This window comes from Emys orbicularis, chromosome 13 (genome assembly GCF_028017835.1).
Source record: "Emys orbicularis isolate rEmyOrb1 chromosome 13, rEmyOrb1.hap1, whole genome shotgun sequence".
Taxonomy (NCBI): Eukaryota; Metazoa; Chordata; order Testudines; family Emydidae; genus Emys; species Emys orbicularis.
This window is the reverse complement of record NC_088695.1, coordinates 40,227,370-40,249,540: the sequence shown is the minus strand read 5'-3', so window position 1 is coordinate 40,249,540 and position 22,171 is coordinate 40,227,370. Positions and strand designations below refer to the sequence as shown.

Here is a 22,171-nt window from a genome sequence, read left to right as displayed (position 1 = left end):
GCCCTGCTTTCCCACATACCAAGCAAAGCCCGTTGTGCTGCAGTTTTCCTGTTAGCTTGTTTTCTGCTGCTGAAGGTTAACACCCCCCCCCCCATCCAATTCTCTGGGATGAGTGCTTTATCCCTCCCCCCACCGCGTGGCTGGTATCAGGGAAGATCCCTGCAGGAACCAAACTAACACCCCCCCCCCACCCGCCATGAATTCTCTGGGATGAGTGCTTTATCCCTCCCCCCACCGCGTGGCTGGTATCAGGGAAGATCCCTGCAGGAACCAAACTAACACCACCACCCCACCCGCCATGAATTCTCTGGGATGAGTGCTTTATCCCTCCCCCCACCGCGTGGCTGGTATCAGGGAAGATCCCTGCAGGAACCAAACTAACACCCCCCCCCCCACCCGCCATGAATTCTCTGGGATGAGTGCTTTATCCCTCCCCCCACCGCCTGGCTGGTATCAGGGAAGATCCCTGCTAGCAAAACGCGAAAAGCTCTGGGCCAATCCTCCCCCCCCCCTTGCACTTGGCTAAATGCAGGGAAGGATTTCTTTTCAGCCACAGGCAAACAGCCCAGTAGGAACGGCCACCTCAGTCCCCTTAATTAAATTCCCTTATTTCAACCAGGTTACCCTAAGCGATATCACTCTCCTGAGGATTACACAGCAAGATAAAGAACGGATGTTGCTTGAATGCCAGCAAACACCGGGACCATACGCTGCCAGGCTCTGTCAGGCAATGATACCAGATTACTTGCTACTAGCATGGCGTGGTCAAGTGTCCTACCATGGAGGACGGAATAAGGCTGCACTGCCCAGAAACCTTGTGGCAAGGCTTTTGGAGTACCTCCAGGAGAGCTTCATGGAGATGTCCCTGGAGGATTTCCGCTCCATCCCCAGACATGTTAACAGACTTTTCCAGTAGCTGTACTGGCTGCGAATGCATCCCAAGTGCTCAGGGCAAATTAATCATTAAAAATGCTTGCTTTTAAACCATGTTTTATATTTTAAAAGGTAAACTCACCTGAGGTCCCTTCCATGGGGTCATGGTCTTGGGTGCTGGCTTGGGAGGCTTGGGAGGGTACTTCAGTCAGGGTGAGAAACAGTTCCTGGCTGTTGGGGAGAACGGAGAGCTGGGTGCTCTCTGCCAGCTCGTCCTCCTCCTCCTCCTCCTCTTCCCCTTCCGCGGAATCATCAGGTGTCCCTGATGAGATTATCCCCAGCTCGGAATCCACAGTCAGAGGTGGGGTAGTGGTGGCGGCCCCCCCTAGAAATGCATTTAGCTCAGCGTAGAAGCGGCATGTCCGCGGCTCTGACCCGGAGCGACCGTTTGCCTCCTTTGCTTTTTGATAGGCTTGTCTGAGCTCCTTGACTTTCACGCGGCACTGATCTGTGTCCCTATTGTGGCCTCTCTCCATCATGCCCTTGGAAATTTTTTCATAAGTTTTGGCATTTCGTCTTTTCGAACGCAGTTCAGCTAGCACTGAATCCTCTCCCCATATAGAGATCAAATCCAGTACCTCCTGTACGGTCCATGCTGGTGCTCTTTTTCGATTATCAGCCTGCATGGTTACCTGTGCTGATGAGCTCTCTGTGGTCACCTGTGCTCTCCACGCTGTGCAAACAGGAAATGAAATTCAAATGTTCCCGGGGCTTTTCCTGTCCACCTGGCCAGTGCATGCGAGTTCAGATTGCTGGCCAGAGCGGTCACAATGGTGCACTGTGGGATAGCTCCTGGAGGCCAATAACATCGAATTGCGGCCACACTAACGCTAATTCGAATTGACAAATTCGATTTTGGCGCTACTCCGCTCGTCGGGGTGGAGTACAGAAATCGAATTAAAGGGCCCTTTAATTCGAATTAAATGGCTTCGTTGTGTGGACGGTTCCAGAGTTAATTCGAATTAAAGCCACTAAATCCGAATTAAAGGTGTAGTGTAGACCAGGCCTAAGACATTGCCACTTTCCTTCTCCAAATCCCTCTTTAAAACATACTACTTTTAAAGCTTTCCTATTTTGCTCCCCTCAACCAGCTTTCTTTAACTGCTTTGCCTCTGAACTATCATACATGTGCATCATATAGGTCTGAGTGACAGTCCTTAGTGTCTGACTCTTACCTACTGAAAAAAAGGTGAAAAAAGTGACATATGAAGTAAATGGCAGAAGGAACATACAATCCTTTTTATCCAAAATGAGCACTGAATGCCTTAGACAGAGAGCTACTTTCTTGCTTCCTCAGGCCATGGCTAACCCAGGTGCGCAGGATATTCCTGGAAGAATGATCTTGTTGTTAAGGCAGTGGCCTGGAACTAATGAGATCTGGGTTCAAGTCCTACCTCTGCTATAGGCTTCCTATGTGACTGGACAATTCATAGTTTCTGTGCCTCATCTCCCTCTCTGCACAATGCAGATAATACTTCCTTTCTCCTACCCTGGGTATGTCTTGTTTATTTAGACTGTACGCTCATTGGGGCAGGGACTCTCCTACTATATTCTGTAGAGCACCTAGCACAAAGGGACCCTGATCTCAGCTGGGGCCCCCTAGGCACTAGCACAATATAAATTAATAACAAGGACAGCGTAGGAAGCTTGCATTGCTGAGTTTATGGACTGTGAATTTCTGTTTCCATAGTTACCAAGAACAAGCACAGCTTTCAGGGGAAGTTTCACGAAGTCGGTCAAATTTTGCTACAGTAAGGACAGAATAAAAACTGAATAAAATCCTCAGGATTTGACCTTAGGCTTTTAAAAGTCTGTTCTTTAATAAACTCTTCTACCAGAATGTTGAAAAGGCAGCTAACCAATCTGTACTAATCTTATTAGCTCATCTGCATTTTAAGGTATAATAACTTCATGTACATGGAGTTCATTATTAAAATGTTTTGATTAAAAACTCAGTACAGACAATGCCTGCTCAATAGCTGACTCATCTTTCATATTAGAGGGAGCTGAATGGAGAGGGAATAAATGGGTTTCTAGAGGTGACAATACAGAGATTTGAAATCTAGGTCACAATAAAGAACACTCCCATCACACATGGGATTTAAATACTGAATTTTCTTTTCCTTGCTGTGAAACAAGAGGAAAAACAAACATGTTTAAACATCAATAAATTAGTGTATACTTAATTTAAATTAGGCAACTCCTTGATTAGCTTAATATAAAACGATTCTGTTTATCTATATCTTTGACCATTTATCCAGTTTCCCTACTTTGTGCATCCGTAACAGAATTTATTTCTGAATCTCAGAAGGCAAATCAAATGTATGGGCCCTGATGCCCAGCTCCTGTGGGAATACCCAGGGGAACAATCTGGTACAAAAAGAAAGGGGGAAAAAACAACATATGATGCTCTCCAAAATCATTCAGCTGAGAGGCTGTTATTGCTTTCCCCCTCAACTCCCCAACACACACACACAGAATGAGCCCTAGTTCTGACCCAAAATCAATAGTAGCTCAGGAAAGTCTTAGAGTACCAGAACCACTTGGAGGTGGGGGCTCACACATATGCAATAATTCTTGTCCCCCCCCTCTAATCCCTGGCAGTGCCACTTAACCTGACTGCAGCTGCTTCCTCCCTCCCATTCCATAAAGACTAAAACAGATTCAAACAAAGACGGTTCACTCGGGTGATCTGGACTATGATGTGGTCTGTGGTCTGTAGTATTTGGGAGTCAAATAGCCTATCCCTCTATAGGAAGGAGATGGGAGAGAAGAATCCTAACCTCCATGGAAGAATTTGGAGGAAACTCTAGAAGGGGAACCTTGGAAAGTTTCCCTCCCCCCTTCTCCCATGGAGTCCTCTTGTGGGAAAGTACAATCTGGCTCTGGCTAACCCCAATTACCTTATGAGACCTATTGGGATCAAAGCTTGAAGTTGATATGGTGACAGGGTATTACTTGAGCTTTGTTTTTGTTAACTTTCATATGAATGTATTGAATTTACCTAGAAGTTTCTATTGCTTCCAATTTCCAAAGCACATATGAGCCTTACATTGATAGAAGCAATTAATTAGAACCTCCCTGTATTTCAAACAACACCATGTCCTTCCATTCCCAATTCCCTATTTTAAAATCAATCAAAATCCTGGCCAAAAATAAAAGGTTTTACACTGTGTCCTGAAGCTCACCAAACAAGTACCGTAGAAAAAAAGAACAAAAAGCCCTGTGAAAGTTTTTTTGCCACCTACCACCCCTTCAAACATCACTGGATCCAATACTCATCCAGGTAGAAATCAGGCACAACTCCCTCTGGTTTCATTGGCCTTGCTTATTCTAAAGCTGAATTAAGCAATTACATCCACTGCTTTGAAAACACAGGAGCATTGTGGAAAATAAGTTTTCTTAGCACATTCAGCTGTTTTTTGAACCATGATGATGCTACAGTTGTTCTAATTTGATGTTTAAGAGGAAGTTACTCACCTTGTGCAGTAACGATAGTTCTTCGAGATGTGTCCCCCTATGGGTGCTCCACAACCCACCCTCCTCCCCCCTATTTCAGAGGGCTCCATAAGGGGCTCTGCAATAAAGAAGGTACTGAGGGAGGGAGGGAGGGTTCACCTGCGCCGTGCTAGATAGCCTCGAGGCAGACCATGAGGGAGGGAGAGTGCATGTGTGGGCTGAACTGACTTTGCTATCTAAAATCTCCAATTAGAGGCGCAGGGACACCTACAATGGAGCTCCACAACCCACCCTGTTACCACAGGTGGAGCTGCATTGATGGTAGCAAAACAGAGCAACAATTACTAAAATTTGCCCGACTAGACAACACCATAGAGACACCAAATCAGGTTTTATCCTGTGATGTGTGATGAGCATCACAGCATAGCTTGAATAATCTATCACTGTATTTGTACTGAACATCCACCACCTTACCTAGGATCTGGCCCAATTCTCAAGATGTGTGTCAGTATTAACCCAATGAGCACTTAACTTCCCATAAATATTTAACTGAAGTCTTGGTTCAACAATCAGACATGCAAAAACATGCTTGTAGTTTCTATACGATCTCCTTATAAAAATACAGATAATATGCTTGAATTTATCCTGAAGACCAAGGAAACTACTGTTTTTATCTCTAATGTTATGGTGGTTCGACTTGTAATTTTGAGTTATTTGTTTTTCTATAAATAAAAAAGTAGAGGCTGTTCCCCTCTGGCTTTGTTGTTGTGACCTGATGTCCAGTGTACCTAATGAATACGAACAAGGTATCAATTATGTATGCAAATTAGTAGCAAAAGACACAAAGTTTAAGTATGTTAGCTCAAAATATAAAATTGTTATTAATTTATTAACTGCCTTTACTCACATGCCTCAGTAAGCCCTGGTTATATTATATACAAAAAATAAACATGATTTAAAATGTGATTAAAAGGCTTAATTTATTCCATTTACAAAAAAGAGAAAAATTATGCACTCGGAAACACTGGTGGAAACCTGAAGTAACTTGATTTCAGTGAAGTTACTCCAGATCTCCAGTGGAATAACTGCAATCAGAATTTGACCTGAATTATTAAAGAAGATTCATTAAAAATTTTATTTTAAAATGTAATTATTCTGTCCTTTCTAAATGAAAGAGACTGTAGATGTTTAAGGTGACATGGAAAAATCATTATGGCTAATGCCATTAAAAATCACTGGAGCTACACTGATTTACACCAGCTGAGGATCTAGCCTTGAATTTTCAGCTTCCATCTAGGATTACACAATCATTCTGAAAGGATAGACTGTTCTTCATCACAATTTTACTGTTTGTAGATTGTTTTCTATTATGCTGTACAGTGCCCCAGGGTTGAGGAGGTGGTTTTATAAATAACATTATTCTTTTCAGTTTAAGGCAACAATTCAATGATGCCTACATTTCACGGACATAAGGAGCCTGATTCTCCTCTCACACCCATTTTATACCAGGGCAACTCAAATGAAATAAATAGAGTTATTCTTGATTTACACCAGTATAAGTGTGTGAGGAGAATCAAACCCAAGGTTTGAATTTAACTCCTAATGAGCATTATTTTGCTACATCAGCTAGCTTTAATCATTAACTCTGTGCTACTATCACAGCAGTACGGAAGTGTGGATCCATTGTTGATTAAGACAAAAATTACCTAAGTACTATTGCTCACTTAAATCAATTCTTGAGCAATATACAATTTAATATTTTACTTGATTTTCTATGAAGCACTGCTCTCATAGTAATCACAGGCCTATGGGGAAGTGGAGTGTAAACAGTGATGTGGCAAAATGAGATTAGTGAAGTAAAATATAACAGAATTTAGCATTTCATGGGGAATTAGATTATACCTTGGACTTCAGAATCTGAATTCTGATCTTCCAAATTGCATTTTAACATGCTCCACTGGTTCCGGAAAAAAAAAAATCTAACAGGAAAAAAGCTCATTTTGTAGTTTATACACTCACAATCCATAAATGATACAGTATGTTCGTAGATTTTTGCTGTTTTTGTTTAAGATCTTTTTAAAAGGCAGATATACCAATTGGCAGGTGGTGCACTACGTAATGTAATATTTGATTTCAATGATCGACTCAATTGTTCGTGGACTTACCAGGCCAATGAATACACAAAACTATAATTGTAGCTATCATCATGCTGCTCCTTCCAAAGTCATTTTTACACTAGGAAAAATGTGCATTTTTAACACATTAGCTAACATATAGTAAAAAAATATATACATTTTTCCTAATGAAGACATGGCCCCAGAGGAATGACCTTGGAAGAAATTATACTTTCCTTCTGATAGTGAAAAGATAAGACAGCTGGATATATTGCTGGATATTTTGCTAGCTCAAAAGAATGTGGTCTCACATTTCAAACCAGACCTCTTTTTTGTGTGCATAATTAGGAGCACCTGGTGCACATGGTCATTTAGGGAGGATTTATTAAAGGCGATACACTATATCCTAGTAAAGAGAAGAGGATAGTAGTTGATAAAGTTCCGGTAGGAACTGAAGAGAAACAGTCCAATGATAGAGTCCCATTCAATTACATAAAAGAAGGCAGACAACTCAATACTGTCAAATTTCTAAGTGCTTGTATACAAATGCAAAAAGTCTAAATACTAAGATTGGTGAACTGGTATCTGGTATTAAATTAGGATATTGATATAAAAGGCATCACTGGTGACTTTCCGGGACTTCCATGACTTCTGCAGCAGCCGGTGCGGCTGGCCTGGAGGCCACATGAGCAGCTCGGGCACCCCTGGGCCAGCCACACCGGCCGCTGCTGGGGCAATCTCAGGCCACCGTGGCCCTCTGCCCCAGCTGCAGCAGGAGTTTGGATGTGGGAGGGGGCTCAGGGCAGGGGGTTGGGGAATGAGAGGGGGTGAGGGCTTGCCTCGGGGGGCTCCCCGGAAGTGGCGACATCCCCCTCTCTCAGCTCCTAGCAGGCAGCTCTGCACGCTGCCAGGGCCGATGAGAAGGGGGGGAAGGCAGTACAAATTACCGGGGCCCCGCTCGTTGCCTTACCGGGGCCCGGCAGTCCGGAAAGGGGCCTGGGGCCCGGCTTCCCCCACTCTCGTCGGCCCTGTTTAGCCGGTCCGCCCTTGCTGGGAGGCCCCCAAAAATTTTTTCACCGGGGCCCGAACCTACTGTCGGTGGCCCTGCACGCTGCCTCTGCCCGTAAGCACCATCCTGCAGCTCCCATTGGCCGTGGTTCCCAGCCAATGGGAGCTGCGGAGCTGGCGCTCGGGGTGGAGGTAGGTAGGGAGCCTGCCAGCCCCGCCAGCACCAGCAGGGGTCCTGGGCCACCGCCCTCCCCCACAGCACCAGCGGGGGTCCGGGCCACACGCCACCCCCCCCAGCACTCGCGGCGGCCCCAGGCTGCTCCCCCCATGAGCAGCCACGGTGCCCCGACCCCAAGACTTAGTCGGGGGTATATAATACAAGTCATGGACAGGTCACTGGCTGTGAATTTTTGTTTACTACCTGTGACCTGTCCATGACTTTTACTAAAAATGCCTGTGACTAAAACGTAGCCTTAATGATAATCAGTGGAACATGGTAATACCAGGGCACAAAATATAAAGGAATGACAGAGTAGGTCGTGCTCTTGGGGGAGTGGCACTATATGTGAAAGAAAGCATAGAGTCAAATATAATAAATATCTTAAATGAATCAGATAGTACCATATAATCTGTATGGATAGAAAGTCCATGCTTGAATGCTAAGAGTATAGCAATAGGAATATACTGTTGACAACCTGGCCAGGATGATGACAGCGACTGTGAAATGCTCAGGAGGATTAGAGAGGCTACAAAATCAGAAAATCCAAAAATAGTTAGGGATTTCAACTATCTCCACATTGACTGGGAACCTCAGGATGGGATGCAGAGATAAAATTTCTGATATTTTGCCACTTACAAGCTTTCCTCCAGTTTGTTAGCACAGTAGTCCTTATCAAGAATTAAATATTATATTGATTAGAGCCAACATATAAGAGTCTCAGATTTCTTTCATGCAGGCTAAAGGATGTATTTGTGGTTTGTAAGTCAACAGTAAATTTAATCTGTTGTTCAAGAATTGGCACAAGCTTCCAACAGGGAATTAAATTCACAGGTATAATTCCAAGTGAGAAAAGCTGACCCCCTCAAGTGAGTGCTGAATGAGAGAGATGGCTGAATGCACGTGTTTCACCTAAGGGTGATTAACCAGTGAAGAACAGTCCTTAGGAAATTAGCAATTGCTGAAACAGTTTTTTTCTATCCCACCTGTACAACAAATCAGAACATCTTAACCTTTGCCAGTATAGCTTGACTGATATTTATTTCGAGAGTAACTGGACTAAAATAGGGGGTCTGAGGTTGTTTTTATATTATGTGAGTGGCATAATATTAGTATGTGTCAGCAAGTTTAATAAAAGTTTTGGCAGAGCAGACCCAGACATATAACCAGATGTTGCACAGCCAATGAATGAAAACCCAAACAGTGGTGTTTTTTTCTTTTTTGATAAGACTATAATGATTGCACTTACATATTTTTAAGCATGACGTCCCCATGTCAGTAACAATACTGAAACACTTTTAGGAAGCTTTAACCAGCTTATTATTTTATGGCATATACTTACCCCCCAATATTTTCATTATGACTTCCGATCATTTATTCCAACTTAACGCCTTCTATCTTGCTCTCCCCCATCCATGTTTCAGACAGTTTGTGGGCTCTACAGCCAAGATTCCTCGTTCACCTCTTCCTGTTACCTTTAAAACCCAATTATTTCAGAAATCTTTCCTTCTTCTCCCCCCACCCCCCACCCCCACTACGAGAAACCCTTCCTTACTCTCACCTTCCCTGAATTTTTGTATTGTGCATACTGTCCTGTCTATCCCAGGCTCTGACCCTGCACAGACTTATGCATGTACTTAACTTTAAATCTTTGCAGGATTGGGGCCTCAGACTGTAAACTTTTCAGGGCACGGAATATGCTTGGTCTTAATCTATCGGCCAATTTGTAGCTGGCCTGGATCAGGTTTTGCAAGATCTCCCTCATCCTACTTGTACCAGGGATTACAAGCACTGAGCTAGCCTAGAACTGATGAGAGACTCTTTAAAGGGGTACCCCCCTGGCCTCCAATTCCTTGCAGAAGCCAGCAGGTGTGGTAGAGCACATGCTCCATCCTGTAAAATGGGATAGAAGCTCACTCTTAAGCATCTGCTTCTTCAGAACCCCCAGATGAATGCCAGCTAAACTAGTCTTGCAAGCGTAACGTGCTATATAAACAGCTTTAATAATTCTATTGTAAGAATAAAAAAATCAAAGGTGCAGTGTTTTCAAGAAAGGAATGTAATGCTTAACAATGTAACTCTGCTCTGCGAAATGGCAAATGCCTATTAAGCATTCTACATGCTTGCTTCATTTTCCGTATTTCATGCACTCTTGGTCTTATGGTACGTTTATATATATATCAGGGGTCGGCAACCTTTGGCACGCGGCTCGCCAGGGTAAGTACCCTGGCGGGCCGGGCCGGTTTGTTTACCTGCCACGTCTGCAGGTTTGGCCGATCGCGGCTCCCACTGGCCGCGGTTCGCCGCTCCAGGCCAATGGGGGTGGCGGGAAGCGGCGCGGGCCGAGGGATGTGCTTACCCTGGTGAGCCGCGTACCAAAGGTTGCCAACCCCTGATCTATATCAACATTCGTATCTTGTCAACATGATTTCAATGAATACAATTGAATTCTTATTTTTGATTTATTGACACACAAAACTTCACCTAAAAGCTAATGTTTTAAAGTAGGTTGCTTGCTTTGTTATCTCAACTGATAAGATACTCATGTATAGAAATGCATCCTTTGGACCTTGATGTCATCATAATAATACCCGTAGCTTGCTACTGTTCTGTGTTTTCAGTTTAGCACAACAATGAATTGCTAGCAAAAGTCAGAAGCTAAGCTCTGCCATTAAGGAGATTGGTACTAACAGTGTGGATTGTTGATACTACTCACATCAGATTTATCCCTAACATATTCACTTAGAGTTCTTGGTCTGAGGAATAAGTCATCACTTTGAACTGGTTAACATGAGGTTATGAGATTTCTTTACATAGCCCTCCATTCAGTTATTACAACAGCCTTTGCACACTAAATGATGTTATTCCACTAAGATGATGAAATCTGACAATTTTTAAACCCAGGATCATCTCAATGGTGTTATTATAGTGAATATTATATGCTGCAGATAACTGATAGGTGTTAAGACTGAACATGAAAACAGACATTTATCTCACATGCTAGCTAAGCAAGGAATGCAAAAATAAAAGCCACAACAAGGACAGAGATAAGGATAATAATAAATCTGCCTTCTAAGAGAGCTAGACAGGTCTACTGGTCAATGTTATGCTGCTTCCTGAGAGGAGTCTGCATTGAACCTCTAGGGGGAAATGTGGATAAAGTACTCAAGAATCTTAGAAAAAAGCTGAAGCAGTATAGCTCTGTTACAATCCAATAACAGTTCTAACTCAGGCATTCAGCTTAATTTGAAGAGCTGAATTCTCTGTTACCTTCTGATAGGTCTCGGTTTTACGTCACATACATGCAATTCCATTTATTCATTCATACTCAAGGGGGTTCTTTACCAGTTCTCCATTCTGATTCAGAAGTGCAGCAACTAAATGATTATTCTAGACTTTCAAGCCAGTTATAAATTAATACAGCACTTGTATAGTTTCCACAAGGATATTCCAGCAGTCTGAAAATCTACTCAATAAAAAAAAGACAGCGACAAATTCATCCCTGCTGGGGTCAATGACTTTACACCAGAGATGAATTTATCTTTCTATGTTTTTAAAGTTGAAAACCTCTGGATAAATCAACCTAAAAAGTTTCTCTCTGCTCAGTTTAGACCTTTATGGCAATCATTTTGCTCACATGTTCCAAAAAACCGAGAGGTGGATCCACAGAAACCACACTTTGCCAGTTAAAATTAAAAAGTTACTGAATGTTCTTGAACTATAAAATTAGGCCCAGATCTTGTGGGGTGGAGTGGCCACTTTGATGCACAGCCAACATTGGAAGGACAATTGCAGCTCCTGGGCCAGGCCCCCCCTGCTGTTAGTGTAGAAGGCCTGGGAAAAGTAGGCCTGGGTGGTGCCGCTGGCAGCCAGCATAATTTAGAATGGTCCTCGGGGTGCTTTATGTTTCACCAGGATACTGGCCCAGCACAAAGACAACTGCTTGCTGCCTCTTCATAGCTGAGGATCCAGGCCTAATCAGCACCTTTATAATAAATCTTCCTCTAAAATGTTCATTTTAGATCGTAGTTATGAATGATACAGAAGTTACCAATTAAAACCAAGTCTTGGAATTGTGTGTGTCTCATGTCCAGTAAGAATAATGCTTAAAGTCTGAGTCATGTTGAGAGACTGCAATAAAAAAATCATCGAAAATAATTACATCACTGTGAGATAAATCTTGGGCAGATACAATAGCGATCTACCCTCAGACCTCAGTATGATTCTCTGCCATCTTATCAAGTTTCAGGCATTTATAAACCTTGAATATCTCCCAGGAAGAAGCATACATGACTTGAATGAAAGCCCACAGTGGATTAATTGGCAGAGAAAAATATATAAAGCTGGCAGAGAAAAATATAAAGGGAACTGGGCAAGATTCAAAATAAATTAATAAAGAAAAGTGGGTCACTAGTCCAAATCTGGCCCAGGGTCAGCAGTGGCTGTACTTCATTTTCATTTCATGGCTATTTGTGTGAAATTAGTTTGCTGGTCTCAGTCCAGTTCTTAGTGGATGAGCATCCACATAATAATACCCCCTCCACCCATTGTCACTAATTTGTACCCTAATTAACAGTCTCACCAGAAAAGCCAAGGATTGAATATGCATGGGATCCAATCCAATCCCAGTCCCATTGAAATCAATGACAGTTTTGCCACTGACTTCAATGAGAGCATAATCAAACCCACTGAGAAGATTCAGAAAACCACTTTGGCCCCCTGTGCTGGTTATGTATGAGGTACGTTGCCAGGGTAATGAGAGGAAGCTTATGTTATTGCTGCTTCTGCTGCAACTATCCTGGGGATTACGAGAGGACTTGCTTCCAGGAATGTCAGTCTGGCACCTTTCATCAGCATTAAATTCACACACACACAAAATTCTAACATTAAAAAACATAGAAACGATTAACAAATATAAATCCGTATAATTTTAAGTATAACAAATACCTCAGTATTAGTGGTGTAATGCCATACAGATCTCCGTTACAGTTAATTGGCGGAACTGGTGAGATGTTTAATAAATGAACCTGTGTAATACAATACTACAACAGAATGGAGTGGGAAAAACAATGTACATGTGTGTCAGTGGGAGGAAGTTCGACACCTAAAGCACAGAGCACCTCTGTGCTTAAATTTTTATGTACATGTGGCTGTAAATATTTAAGATACACTATATCATGTCTTTCAGCAACAAGCAGTGACTGTGATGGAGCCTGACCCCAGGAAATAAAACTTAAATTCCATTCACCTTCTCAGTCTTGTCTCTGTCATTCTTAAGGGAGACATTTCTCAAAAACAGAATACAATGAACTGACCTGCATGTTCTTTCAGCTACTTTTTAAACTGACCTTGAAGCATACTCATTAAACTTGTATAAATCTGTGCACTATAGGTAAGCTGTATGTATAAACAGAGATAATGACATGGATTTCCCTTCTAGAGTATAGCAGAAATTATTTAGCCTGGTAGAATATGGAATGGAGCTGTAGTATATCGACTAAGGTGAGGAAGGTTTTCAAACTTTTTCTACTGTTTGAACCTATCTTAAAGATTTGTCTTGTGGACAGCCTCATTGGAGCACGGTGAAATTTTTCTATTGGATGCTATATCCACCAAAACATGCAGCTTTGGAGCAATCAAAACTATTTGAATGTGGGCTGAACTTGGCGAATAGCTTCAGCTGAACTCAAACAGTTCAGTCTGACATTTTTGAAACTACATGTTTTGACTTTTTTGTTTCAAAATGACACTTTATTTTGAAATTTAGCTAGATTTAAAAAAAAAATTAAAAAGGTAAAATACACCTCAAAATGTAAACAAAAGAAATTTGTTTTGGGTTGAATTAAACATTTCCTTTGACTCGAAACAATTCCTCCCCCCCCCCCCCCGTTTTTCATTTTGGTAAGAACTCTCTCTCTCTCCCCTCCCCCCTCAATAAATAAATAAATAAATAAAAATAAAAGTTTGGGTTGAAAATGAAAGGATTTCCCCCCCCCCTTTTTTGAGTCAGCCACCGAACTGAAAAAAATCAATTATTCAGTCAGCTCTCAATCATAATTATGCAAGCCACCTTCCCTACCATTTGTGATCACATCTTTGTAAGAACTATTTTAGATTTAAATAATAAAAAGATGCCTACACAAAGCTCTAGAGACCCTAACACATAATTAATACTACAATAAAAATCCCAGCAGCATTAAAATAATCATTCAACAGGAATTCAGCCAACCAGACACCGACATTTTTTCCCAGCCTCCTCATTATTATAGGAAGCATAGCCTCAGGCCTGTCCAAAAAGCCCTACTAGTCGGAAGGTCACCAAATATGGTTTATTTTGGATCCAGGCAGCTAGCAACTGCTTACATGAATAAGTAACATTAGGAAAGAATTCACTGTATTTTTAAACTGTCTTTTATGCAGTGTAGCAGCTGAAATCAAGGAGAGATGCTACCAGTATAGGTCTGATCCAATGGAATCTCTCCATTGATTTCAATGGGCTTCAGATCAGGTCTTATCTGACCAGCCAGTATTCCACAGACCCCTCAGTAGCTGCTCTGGGAACCACTGGATCACGTTCTGAATAACTGTGCTAAAAGACTAGGACAGGTCAACATAAAACCCTTTTCCAATTTAAACAATTCATTAATGAAATCACTATGAGGACAAACCTTTCTGAACAATTCAATCGAAGAATTTATATTCTTTCTCAGTGCAGGGTAACATAATTTCTTTCTTCACCAAATGACCAAAACTAACCAAACAAAAAACCCCAAATTTGCAATAGTAATTCATTGTATTTTATAATCAACGTTAAAAAATATCAGGGCAAACTTGTTTTCCAGTGATCTTGCGCCTGATACTTCTGTTCTGCCTTTAGTTTTGTTAATTTGTCCTCGCTAACTGTTGAAGAAATTAAATTGATCATTCAATTGCTGAATATTATCACACATTTCTTTTCGCCATTAGGATAAAGAGAGGTTAATATACCACATATCTTCACACATTCCTTTACATGCTGAAGGTCAGCTTCTATTTTGCTCCCTGAGCCCCACCCAAGCTTACAGTAGTGGCAATTGCTACTCCTATTCTCAAAAAGCCCAAATCTTCTAATTAAGATCCACCACATTTTCATTTCATCTTCCAATTGTGTTTTATTGCAAAGGTGGTAATGATGCAGTACATGGGTCAATTTAATGTCTAATCTTGAAGTTTTGTTTCCTATCTAGTTGATGGTACTGATAATGGTTTGTGCTTATAAATCTTCATGCCTTTTGCAAGTTTGTTGAAATTCAACACATGTGCTTCCTTCTTTTTCTCTGGGGAGTGATACTATTGACCCTTGATGTAAAAAAGAGGGGGAGGGATAGCTCAGTGGTTTGAGCATTGGCCTGCTAAACCCAGGGTTGTGAGTTCAATCCTTGAGGGGGCCACTTAGGGATCTGGGGCAAAATCAGTACTTGGTCCTGATAGTGACGGCAGGGGGCTGGACTCGATGACCTTTCAAGGTCCCTTCCAGTTCTAGGAGATGGGATATCTCCATAAGAAAAAAAAAAAGAGCATGCAGGCTCAGGCACCAAATCTGTTACTTGGGGAGAACTGCTGCCTTGTCTGTCTTAGGGTCTCGTACTTGTAGTACTGATTGGCAGAGGAAGGGGATGGGACAGCTGACAGCCCTAAGAGTACAGGGTAGCTATACAGCAAGTTACCATAAAGGAGTGAAGACAAGTGAAACTGAAAAAGTGTTGTCTCCATCTGTCAGTTGCCAGAGACTTCTGGAGCATAGAATTGGTCTAAATCAGCACTATCTAGATTATCAAGAGAGAAGGGGCTGACTAGTGCTGAGCATCTGCAACGTTCACTGACTTCACTTCATTTGGAGTTGTGGGTCCTCAGCATCTCTCAGGATCAGGCCAAAAATGTAGTTGTGATGTGATACATACAACACAATAGACAATCAAAATTACTTTGAAACAAACACAAGCAACACTTGGTCTGCTAAACTTTTGCCTGTAGGACTATCCCAATAAAACATAAAATTTATGCATGGTGACTGGCAGCATCTAGAAGGCTGCAACATTTTATTAGATGAACAGGTCCTTTTAGAGTTATGTGGAAAGAAGCTTTTAGTAAACTTCAGCATGACTGCCATATGTCAAATTTCAGATTAAAGACACACTGTGTCTAAAAAATATGCTCTAGGAATTATTTTGGGGAAGTTCTGTGACCTGTGTTATACAGGAAGTCAGACTTCATGATCACAATGATCCCTTCTGGCTCTGGAATCTATGAGTGAGAAAATGTTTTAGGATGCATTTGTAAGTATCCTGCTGTGCAGAGGAGCAGGCTTCATAACACTTAATGGTTTACTACTGACATAATGGGATTACATCAACAACAGTAGGACTGTATTTTGGGTAGATACCTTGGAGGTGGAGTGTGAAATAAAGAGTCAGAAAACTTGATAACTCAGTGCCTAAGGATCACTATACCATGACGAGATAAGCATGTTCCAAAGGATAACTGGATTTTGGACATTGCCAATGTCTAGCTGGATTTGTTTAAATTTGCTCATATTGGAAGGGAGGATTATGGTTACCTGAACACTACCAACGTGATTTTCACCATATGAGTGCAGCCAGCAGACTACTTTCAAATGCTATAGTATTTCACTGGGGCCCTATTCTCCTCTGCAGGATGGAAGTATTTCTTCTTGACATGATTGGGTATTATTTGTAACTTGCAGGGAAGAACAGGGTTCCAAGGTAGTTAATATACAAAAAAAGTCTAACAGTCTTTCAGAAGGCTGAAGGTGAGCTAGTTCTGCTAATCGAGTTGCCAAACTACCTTCATGTAGCCACTGTCCTTCAGCAGCAGTTCCACCTACACAATCATGCTATGGATTTGCAATACCATCAGAGAGGAGGCAGCAGGTGCTGGGAGATTGTGAGGAATACAATTTTTTTTAAAAATTATCTTCCCCATGCAGGCAGACAGGTGTTTGTGGGGATAATCCATATTTCTGAACCCCATCCTGTTTTATCAAGATTCTTCTGAAACAGCTCTTCACAAAGCAGAGTTCACAAAGTTAGACTTTCATGACACATTTCTTATAAGTAAATTAATAGCCTTCAGAAAAACAGTTTCAATCTGGGAATGTTTCTTCAACTACATCTTATGCAAAATGAATATCAAAGTTATCTGCTCAGTAATTTTTGCTCCACTGCTTTAACTCTAAAAATATATCATTAACAAACTATTATGTGGGATGCTCCATGCTGAAAAGAGTAAAACCCCTCACTCTTCACTGCAACAGTCACTAAACATTATTCTTTGGTACACGGTTTATGATCTGGTGCAGGCACTAATGTCCTTCTTTAAATCAGCCAGTCTGGTAGAACACACGGGAAACATTCTGTGAAAATCTGGTTCAGAGGATTGCCGAGAACCGTTGAATATTTACTTTGCGTCTGTGAAAATTTTTTTTTTGTTAAGCTTGGAGAGCTTTAATGCTTTAATCTCATATACAAGCTCAGCAGAGCCTGAGTCTATCTGTAATGCTCTCCAAATCAGAATGAACCCAGAAGGATGACGTTCAATCTTTAAATCCTTCTCTGCAGAGCTATTTTTAACTCTCAGGTTCACAAAATGGATCCATATTATGGCTCTAGAGCTTTCTTACTGAATCCTACCTATTATATTTGACACAACCAGATGTTAGTCTTCAATTGCATTTAGGTCTAAAGGTTTCTCTCGCATGATTTCCTGTGTAGTCTGACAGAAATAATTTAATGCGACACAACATTTCCATCCCCAGTGGTGCAACCTGATTCTCCCTCCCCCAACATTCCCCCCAAAAGAAAAAAAATCTTTACTTGTCGGACAATATTTTTGCTTGCTGAAAGAGACATTATTGGTAGTTCGATTTAGACCATAAATACAAATTAGATACAATTATTTAACATGCAACATACCATGGCTTTGCAACAATAATTAATACTATGATAAATCAAATGAGCCGGTCACAATTATTCTGCCCCTCTATTTCAGCTACTCTAATTCCAGCTCTCACAGCATTTTTGTGCAATTTCAGCATCTACTTATTCGGAAGCCTCTCTCACACAACATTTTATGCACTCCTGTATACAGAAGGTAGGATAAGAGGTTTTCAGTTCCAGACAATGTAAGGATTCACATAAATGTATGCACATGAAACATAACCCGGCCAAAGAAACTTATTTAGTACCAGTCTAAAAGGCGGGTAGCAGACAGATAAAATAAATGTTTGTTGTAATGGCTGTTCCCACCAAAATTCTTCACGTGTTCCATAAAGGGATGAAAAAGCAAACCAAAAAATCCTGTAATGTATCTGTAGGGCCATTTTTGTTTTATTTTTAAAAGTTAAATTAGCTGACGTAGATTATCATTGACACATCCCCTCAACTATAGGTACATATGATCAAAACAGACAGCCATTTGGATGCTCTACATTGGGGATCCTGTCATAAACCACCATAATCTCTCAGCTTTGCACTCTCATGCAGTCTAGTACAATCTCTAGTCATAAACTGGAAAGACTTTTGCATTTGGACAGAGATGTCAGGTAACAATGGATTTACAGAGGCAACCTAGAAATAAACAAATATTGTAAAACTTGTTAAATTTATCTCAAGAATAGAACTAGTCTATGCTCATTCCCTAGCAACACTAACAAAAAAACCTCCTTCATTAACATGGGATTAAGATGCAAAAAATATATCACAGTAAATAACGTAAAAGTAATGCATTACAAAGTTACAAAATTCAGCTCGTTTTATACAATTCGAGCTGTATAAAATGTAGGTTTTATACAGCTCTACAACACCTAAATTCCTCATCCAATCTGCCTTAAACTTTCCTGGAAAGTTCTATCCTGGGATAAATTCACAATTGTGACATTTCAGGTGCATTGACTGTACTTTAACAAAAGTGTGTTTGAATATTAAAATGGAGCTTATAAGAGAAAACTAGTTTCAGCCTTAACAATAGTTGAGTGTCTGTCTCTCCATAAATAAAACATATTAGAGGTTTAGGATGAGTTTTATATAGTATCAAACCAAAATAGTCCCTGGTACAATTGCCCCACTAATGGTTCCCTTCCACCAGCTGAGAGTCAATATTAAATAAAACACCCCCATCCTCCTATGATGGACTGCTAAAAGATTTAGAAGCTTGGAGAGCATTTGTTCCCTTAGACATTATATCACTTAATCACTACAGATTAAAAATTATGAAAGACAATATTCAAAGACCTTAAAGAACACACACTCATTCTGATGGAACTTTGGCATCTTGGAAGGAAAAACTGGGACAGTGTGGCTTAAGTACTTGAGTCCTTAAAGCTCGGGTTCTGGAGGGTTCCCAAGTTAGCCTGCACATCATCATCATGAGTTTGTGCCAAAGCCCATTGAAGTCAGTGGGAATCTTTCTACAGACTTCAGTGAGCTGTGGATCAGGCCTAGTGAAAGGAGAACCCCAAGTTTCTGGAATCCCTATGGCACTTCAGTCTGAGTAATTGAGCTTGTCCTCCTGTACTTTCACAGGCTAGGGCAGTCAAATTATCTGAAGTCCCTGGCATGTGTTTTATGAAGAGTGATGGATATTACTGAACAGGATTAAAATAATTTCCATGTACTAAACTGGCATTTCCTACCTTAATGATCTCTTTGGCAGTGGAGTGCCTGCTCATGAACTACCTAGGAGGAAAGGCAGTGTGCAAAAGAGAAGGGAAGGTGGAAGTACAAAACTAAAATGAGAAACTTGATCCCTTAGATACCACTGCAACTCTTTAAATGATTTGCTGCATGGCACCAAATCGCTGCAATCACCACTATAATACTCTCGCTTTGCTGCACTTCATTACAGGCATCTAATGTAAGAAACTTTCAAGGCACTTATTTGCCCAGCAAACATTTGAAGAATGCGACGTATTGATCAGAAATGTCTACAGGTTGCTAGTTTAAACCTCAGAAGAAATATTTTCTTTGTTTATTAAACTGCTATGCTGTGAATGAAAGCTGGTCTAGCTAGGAGAAAAAGGACAGCAGGTTCTCTCTCTCTCTTTAGGTTAATACAGATGTCAGAAATTCCAAACTGAAAATAACGTTTTGTTAGAAATAATTCAAGGAAATAGCTAATTAATTTTCATAAGGGAATATTAGTGGTCACATTCTTCTATGGCCTAGTTTTAATTCAAAATATTGGCAGTAATAAGGGATTGTGTTTCATGTAGCCTACTTTTTTTTTTTTTTTTGGTGGAATTACAAGCATTCTGTAAAAGGCTAGCTATGATTTATTACAGGACATTCACTGAATTGGAGAACACATCCCAGCCACATAAATGAGATCAATTATTATTTCTCTCAGTGAACAGTGGAATATGTATATAATGAACTATTATGGCATATCTGCCTAAAGCTAAGGAGATAGATAAATTACTATTATGAGTGTACCAGGAAAGGAAAAACACTGCTAATTGTAAAGGCAGCAATTAGATTCTTGCTCTGGAGATACAGTTATCTATGCCCCAGTCCTATGAGATACTGAGCACCTCCTGAGCAGTCAGAACGGAGGGTGTCAGTACTGTCAGTACTGCTCAGGATAGGTACTCTAGATGGTGAAGTAAACAGAAGAGTGGATATAGTAACAAAACAGCACTAAACATTCCCCAATTCAGTTTAACAGAGTAGAAACTTGATAATTTTCTATCAGGCCCTGGACTTGCAGCCCCTATTCATGTGAGTAGGTCTACTGTCATCAGTGCACCAACTCACATTCATAAAAACATTTCAGGATCAGACCCCCTAGCCTCCAACTGCATAACCTTCTTTGTGCAAAGATTTACAAGTGAGAGCTGAAGTGAAATCTCACTGAAATCAATGGGAGATAGGCACCCAGGTGGTTTTAAAAATCCCACTAGGTGTCTAACTCTGGCCCTTAGGCACTTTGGAAAATTTTACCCATATCACACTTGACATGTTCAAAGTCCTGTACAAACAACTAGTTAATCCTTGGGAGGACCCACGTGTAAGGCAGGCATTAGTCTCCTTTTAGAAAAGGGGGAAATGAGGCAGAGGTCTCACAGCAAATCAGCAGCAGAGGTGGGATTACTATGCAGAAGATTCCTGACTCCCCAGTCTGGGCCAGACCCTGGCCTCTACTCCAGGGGCTCTGTGCTGCTCTGATGATTAAAAAGTAGCCATAAAGCTGACTTAACCAGCCCCTGATGACTCTCTCAGCTCGGGGAAACCTGTAAGTGGTACCAATTCATAGAACTGGCATCTATGCCATCCCCTCTCTGCTCCTGGTGCAGAGTGTATGGGGGAGAGAAGAGACTGAGAAAAATAACCATGCTTCAAGCTATTTTTGCTCCTTTGAGCTGTGCTATGTGCTCCTTGGCTACTGATCTGAATACTATTTTCATCTAATTATATCATGCTGTTGCTGAAGACGACTTTTGCAGTGCCAGAGCAGTGTAAAGGGACCTTAAGTGTAAATGGGAAACAGGACTGTAGACTCCTTGATGACTTTTTCATAAATTGTAATTGGGAAGGAGTGATACAGTCAGCTCTGCCCTCTGCCATCAAATACCTTGTCTCTGCTACCCGAACTCTGCATTCACTTACAATTCTGGGTTCCTTGAATCATGACAGTTAATTGTGAACCGAGATATTAAAAATACTGGTATAATGTTAATGAAAAGACTCCAGAAGGATTGTCCCATTTCAGCATTAGTATATGTACCCTTCTTGTGAAATGACCAATTAACCAGCTGTTGTGTTAACTGATTATAGCATTTGTAAAACTGCTGGCTGACAGTCTTTTCTTTCAGACAGTTGTAATGTAATACTGGCCAATGCTCATTTCTTAATCCATAAAATTCTTTCTAGTCTATTCTGAAAAGATAGATCATTCCAACTACAAATGATATAAAGATCTGAAAAAAAAAATCCAAATCTCATTTTGGTCAAAGAAAAAGCAGAACTTTCTGATGGATTGTAATTTTTTCTTTTATCTTTACATTAGATCTGATTCTCCTTTCACTTCAGTTTTACACCAGTGTAACTCTTTTGACGATTATTGATATCAATTTATATCAGTGCAATTGATAGAAAAATCAGGACCAATATGCTTACGTTGTTAACAGGCTGGACTATGTGAATTACCTTTCTTTCCGGATTAGAACAGGAAGCAGGCTGTAGGAGTCTGTCTCTGAGACCTGCTTGTTAAAAGGTCCCTTTTTCTTCCTACCACCTGACTGTCAGTATTATAATTAGTGTTTTCCTGGAACCATACCCGCAGTGTAGACTAGTTATCATTGGGAAATATGGGTTTGGCACATTAATAAAAGTGCCTTGATAAGGGCTGATAATAAACCTCATAAATCATAAACCTAAACCACCCT

The 22,171-nt window shown here is 40.9% G+C and overlaps 1 protein-coding gene across 2 annotated transcripts in view; it reads right to left on the bottom strand.

Moving 5' to 3' along the window:
* STXBP4 (syntaxin binding protein 4) overlaps positions 1-22,171 on the bottom strand; it is a 135,824-nt gene that overhangs the window by 38,095 nt on the left and 75,558 nt on the right. The gene's annotated exons all lie outside the window — the stretch shown is intronic.